Source organism: Thermobia domestica, chromosome 18 (genome assembly GCF_964235325.1).
Source record: "Thermobia domestica chromosome 18, izTheDome1.hap1.1, whole genome shotgun sequence".
Lineage (NCBI taxonomy): Eukaryota > Metazoa > Arthropoda > Insecta > Zygentoma > Lepismatidae > Thermobia > Thermobia domestica.
This window is the reverse complement of record NC_137471.1, coordinates 132433686-132439991: the sequence shown is the minus strand read 5'-3', so window position 1 is coordinate 132439991 and position 6306 is coordinate 132433686.

The window sequence follows — 6306 nt, the reverse complement described above, 5'->3', positions numbered from 1 at the left end:
TCGATAATTCGATAAAATTAAAATTCTTTATCGATGAAACGGTTTTGAAATTTTATCGAATTGTTATCGATTACTCGATTATCGGAACAGCCCTACTTGATAGTCACCGAATGGACACTGAAATCTCGAACCATGAATGGAGTAGAAGCAGACAAACAATTCCACAGGTACCGTTAGGTACTATAATTAATATAGAAAGTAATGGTCTGTGTTGGCAGTCGGTTGGGTTAGGTTATTAGGGTTTGATGACCTTGTTACGTGTATTGGAAAGTTGTTATATTTCTGTTTTTAGTTGTGCTGACATGGAAAGGTCATGTGTTCTTTTTCGAGTTTGTATACGTGTCTGTAGAGACTTTATACTGGGTATTTTTAAAATAATAATAATGGAAATTTGAATTAAATCTGTTGATACGTCATTTTGAGAGAATAAAAGATTACACGAACAATATGTGAGAGAGAATAAAAGATATTCTCCTAATATATTTAACGGTTCGATTTCTATGAAATCTCATAAAGTGGTAGGAAATTGTTTTATTTGTTAAAAATAAGAAGCTCAGAACACTTATAATGTGTGATACGCACTGGGATCGAACCCGGGACCCTTAGCACCAGAGGTGAACGCTGTATTGTACTGAGAATAAACCTGGTACCCTTAACACCAGAGATGAACGTTGCATTGTACGGGGACTGAATATGGGACCCTTAACACCAGAAATGAACGTTGCATTGTACGGGGATTGAATATGGGACCCTTAGCAACAGTGGTGAATGTTGTATTGTACTGAAAATGAGCCTGGTACCCTTAGCACAAGAGATGAACGTTGCATTGTACGGGGATTGAATATGGGACCCTTAGCAACAGTGGTGAATGCTGTATTGTACTGAAAATGAGCCTGGTACCCTTAGCACCAGAGATGAATGCTGTATTGTACGGGGACTGAGCCCGGGACCCCCAAGCACCGGTGGTGTATATTGTATTGTACTGAGAATTATTGCAATTCTCACATGTAAATTGGCGAGAAAAAAAACATATAAGAAATACGAAGTGTGTGTATGTATGATTGAATGGATTATTTATTCATCGTTTTATTGATTTGTTTATTTATTATAGTTAACTTCGTGTTTACAGCCAAGTTTGAAATACGGAGCGAGTGAATTGTTCTTCCGTCTCTGAGAGAAGGCTGTCTTAGAATGAACAGCGTTTTATTTTTGTAAATTCCATTATTTCCGGGTCGTTGCCTTACACGCTTTCACCTTGCTTACGTTAGAACTATGACTTGTGACACGCATGTATAGAGTGTCAATGCACTTTCTAATTTTATTTCCGCTTGTACTGGAATAACCTTAGACACTTTCTCTCTTGACCATGAGAAACTGTCTGGCGACATACTGAAATATTTTTCCATTAACGATGTTTGTCACTGCGATACTTATCTGCAGTGATGAAGAAGACAGATAGAAATTTTATGTTTCTTCCCCCTTTAGAAGATGCATTTTTGTGGCAATATCTGATTTTTGGCAGAATATCTAATATCTGATGAAAGTTTTACATGTAAGCATTTTTCCCTAATTAGATGAAAACCGTACATAGCCTGTCCTGAATGTCGATACCCTGTCTGAATGAGATTTCTCCAGCGGTTGACGAACTTGAAAATAAGAATTTTTTTAGATTTCTCGCTGTGGCAATGAATGAATAAACGATGTTAGCGGACATGATGACTTTATTTATTTATAATTAATGAAATCGGGTTGAAAACCCGGTGAAAACATGATGCTTGGGGGAGGGACATAATGAAATCCTTATATATATATAGTATTGAAATAAAGTTTGTTATTATTGTTTTTACACAGTTCCATAGTGTGTGTGTGTGTGTTGATTTTTTGTGTGTTGAACTTTTTTGCGAGTGATTTAACAGAACGAACTCTGATTTTTTAAGGTGAGAACTTTTTAAATGCCATGTATTATTCACTTAATTATAATGAAAGTTTTTTGAATAATTATTGGTAAACTACACGATTTGCTTCTGAGAAACATTATCCGGGAAATAAACCTACGACCATTTTTTGTAATCATGCAAGAGGGACATTATTATTATTATTATTATTATTATTATTATTATTATTATTTTTTTTTTTTTTTTACGGATCGTATGTTATACTCTGAACAAATTTATTTGTGAACGTTTTAAAATCGGAGTTATTTGCATTTTTTCATGCATGGTACACAAGCTAATATCAGCTACGCTGTAAACTTGTAAAATAAATCGTTTGTTACACAAACTCGTTTTTAAAATATTTTATTGGTTCGTGTTATTTTATTTTATTGGATCGTGTTATTTAAAATAACACTCGTTTTTAAAATAAGAAGCTTAGAACACTTGTAGTGTGAACCTACAAATAAAAGGCCTAAAGACGGACCATTTACTTGTAGAGTTTTATTTGCTTAATTATAGGATGCTTAATTACAATATGTTTGATTCATTTGTTACGATTTTTTAACTGTTATACCGATCACTTTAAATCAGTTATACCTAATATATATATATATGTACGTTGTACAGATGGGACTTGAACTGTTTAAGTAAGCTCATTTGCCAATAGATGGCATACTACTACGCTTTGGTAATACAACTGATAATCTTTTTTAGGAACGCAAATGTTTGAACTAAGACTAGTATTTGCAGAAAGAAATGTTTTAGTCTTGGGGGGGAGCGCTTTTCCCCAACATTATCGTGTTTTAATAGTAAATATTACTGAATGTTAGCCACATAGCGCAAACAATAGCTTTAATGCCAAGAAAGAAAATTTTACGGAAACCCCTAAATACATTGGTTATTGAACACTGTCTTTTGACTTGAAAACCTGTTGTATATCCGCGAAGCAAAAGGAAATGATGTACTCCTATTTGTACCATGTCCCTCAATGAGGGGGCTTTTGCCTGCCAGATAGATTGCTTAGATTTTAACAGTATTGTATTACAAGGAAGCGAATTGAAATTATGTATGAGTATTCCTATTTGTACCATGTCCCTCAATGAGGGGCTTTTGCCTGTCAGATAGATTGCCTAGATTTTAACAGTATTATCTTATAGCAAAAAGAGAATTATGTACGACTATTTGTAGTATATTTTTACAAGTAACGGGAGCCCTTCCCCCATTAGTTATGGGTTCCTCTAGATTTTAGCAGTATTGTATTACAATGAAGCGAATTGAAATTATGTATGAGTATTCCTATTTGTACCATGTCCCTCAATGAGGGGCTTTTGCCTGTCAGATAGATTGCCTAGATTTTAACAGTATTATCTTATAGCAAAAAAGAGAATTATGTACGACTATTTGTAGTATATTTTTACAAGTAACGGGAGCCCTTCCCCATTAGTTATGGGTTCCTCTAGATTTTAGCAGTATTGTATTACAATGAAGCGAATTGAAATTATGTATGAGTATTCCTATTTGTACCATGTCCCTCAATGAGGGGCTTTTGCCTGTTAGATAGATTACCTAGATTTACCAGTATTATAGCAAAAGAGAATTACGTACGAGTATTGTAACACATAGCTATAACTGGCGGGGGCATTTTCCTTAGTTATAGGTGACCCTAGATTTAAACAGTATTGTATTACAAGGAAATTATGTAGTCCTATTTGTAGTATAACTGGCGGGTCCCTTTCCCATTAGTCACAGGGTTACTTAGAAAGAAAAAAAAATGAAATGAAATTTTTGAGTCCCACGGTTATGCCGAATAGGCTAAATGAGACGGTGATTATTTTTTGGTTCGTTTCTTATTTTTATATTCTCCTAATAAATTAGTCGGAGCAAATTGTATTTTCGAACTTGCAAAATAAATCGTTTGCTGTGCAAACTCGTTGTTAAAAATAAGGTGTTTGAACTAAATATGGGAGCTAAAATAAGCTCTTAAAAGTATATAGTAAGTGGGAGGAAACGGGAGAAGTCCCGAGAAAAAAAACCATGGACACGGTGTTATCCACCACAAACTTACTTAGCCTGGTATTGAACCCGGGACCCCAAACACCAGAGGTGAACGCTTTACCACCGAGCCACCGCGGCCCCCAGGCTTACTTAGATTTTAACAGTATTATATTATAGCAAAAGGAAAATTACGTAGCTATAACTGGCGGGGCCCATTAGTTATAGGCGACCCTAGATTTTAACAGTATTATATTATATTATAGCAAAAAAGAGAATTATGTGGGGGCTGTTTTTTTACCGGTTCCCCATTAGTTAGTTCTTACAATTGTGGGTTTTTTTGAATAGGTAATAACATAATGATGATAATTATGTTCAACTGAAGGTCCATATGTGTTGGTGGGTCCCCCTTAGGGATTTGTAATATAATGAACGTTTGGTGGTTTACTGATAGAAGAAGAATCAACTATGCCCTCACAAACTATGTTTTATTAACAGAACACAACTGCGAGAAGGGTACTTATTTAATGCTATCAGTAGTATTTAATGGCTAAAAAGAAATATATATATCATACTTTACCTTTAAAATATAAATATATATTCAGGACTAATAACAAATACGTCAACACAGCGCACGGGTTAAACTAAACTAAAGTTAATTTAAAAGTTCTCCGACAGATGTCACTGTTAGTGGTGGGAGGGGGAGAACACTTGATAGAACATGATATAACATGTATTTGATGTGTACGATTATCATTTTTTCTTACGTCGGCGTGCGTTAAAGATCACAGAGAAAGCTTTCCTGATTATTAAACCTATTTTAATAGTATTAAATAAAGTATACAGGATTACCACTATATTTATTGAGACCTGTTTTATTACAGATATTGAAGCTGTGCTAAGCGTTGTGGTGCTAGCAATTAATTAAAAAGTACCGACTATCCCAGCTGAGATTTCTTCTTTTTCTTTTTGTGGATTGTGAACGGAGAACTAAGCCTTGAAAGGTATGTATTTCTTATGGTTATTTTTATGATTTTTTTTTAAAAAAAAGAAAGAAATTATATAGTTTTTAATTGTACTTGATTTGTATTTAACCAATATTAATGAACAAAGAGAGACTCTCTCTCTCTCTCTCTCTCTCTCTCTCTCTCTGTGTGTGTGTGTGTGTGTGTGTGTGTGTGGATATTTTTAATAGAATAGTTTATAATTCAATATAGGTGAATATATTTACTGATTTTTCATAAAGTAACTTGATTGATTTCTATTTACATATTACTAATTAACTAAAGGTGATTAATTTTTTCTTTTATATGATATTATCATGTGAGCGTTGCTTAAAAGATGTATTTATTTGATCTTTTTTTTTATTAAAGTGGTGTTGATTACTCAAAATAGTTTTTCTTTGTTTTATTTTTTAGATGGATTTTTTCTGTCCGACTGAAGAATTTAACATGATTGATGAGATCTACCTGCAAGAGGTTTTGCGCGGTCTCAACGAGTACCCTAGGGTTTTTAGTACGTGGAAAGCCATCATGGAATTAAGCAGACTTGGCCATAGGGTATCGGTGAGATGTGAAGCCTTATTGCGGACCCTTCGTGTCTTTGAAGGTAATGATACACTAATTCTCCAGCACTGTGTAAGCAGTGCTGACGTACTGGATTTGTTTGTGTACGGTTTTTTCCGTAGTAAAGAATCATACGAATTGGCTCTAGATAAAGTTATGTATTTATTAGCTTGTGGGGAAGGTCAGGTAGATAGGATAAATGATACAGAGTTGTCCGAGTTTTTTGATTTTGGCTCGCGATTTGTTTTGGAACCATGCTTAATCCCATCTGAAAATAATAATAATGCCATAGTCATGACCCCTCAAGAAACTCATAACTTGAGTCCTAATAATTTATATTTGTTATCAAATGAAGATTTAGCTTTCCTAAATGATAAAGCAGATGGGATTGGCAATTTAAATTCCGTTGAATTACCAATTGAAGAAGAAATGAGGAGATTGGTTGAAAATGCGGACAATGCTGTGGTTATACCCACGCAACAGGTCCAGGGAGAAAATCCTGTATACAACCCAGCTCAATATTGTGTACAGGATAATCATGACTATGGGAACCAATTGATTTTTTCTCCTCAGCCTGGACCGTCATCTGCTAGTGTCCCACCAATGGTTGGACATGGCAACATAAATAAGAATAGTGCAAGTAGTACTACTGGTAGTCATAATAGTGGTAGTACAAGTGGTAGTAGTAGTGATAATAATAATGGCGGGGATAATCAAAGAAATAGTAATTTCGAAGTTGTAAGACAAAGCAGACAAAGGTTTCGTAAGTTTCATCTTACGGGCCATGAAATTGTCGTCAGACCTGTGGGTGATGA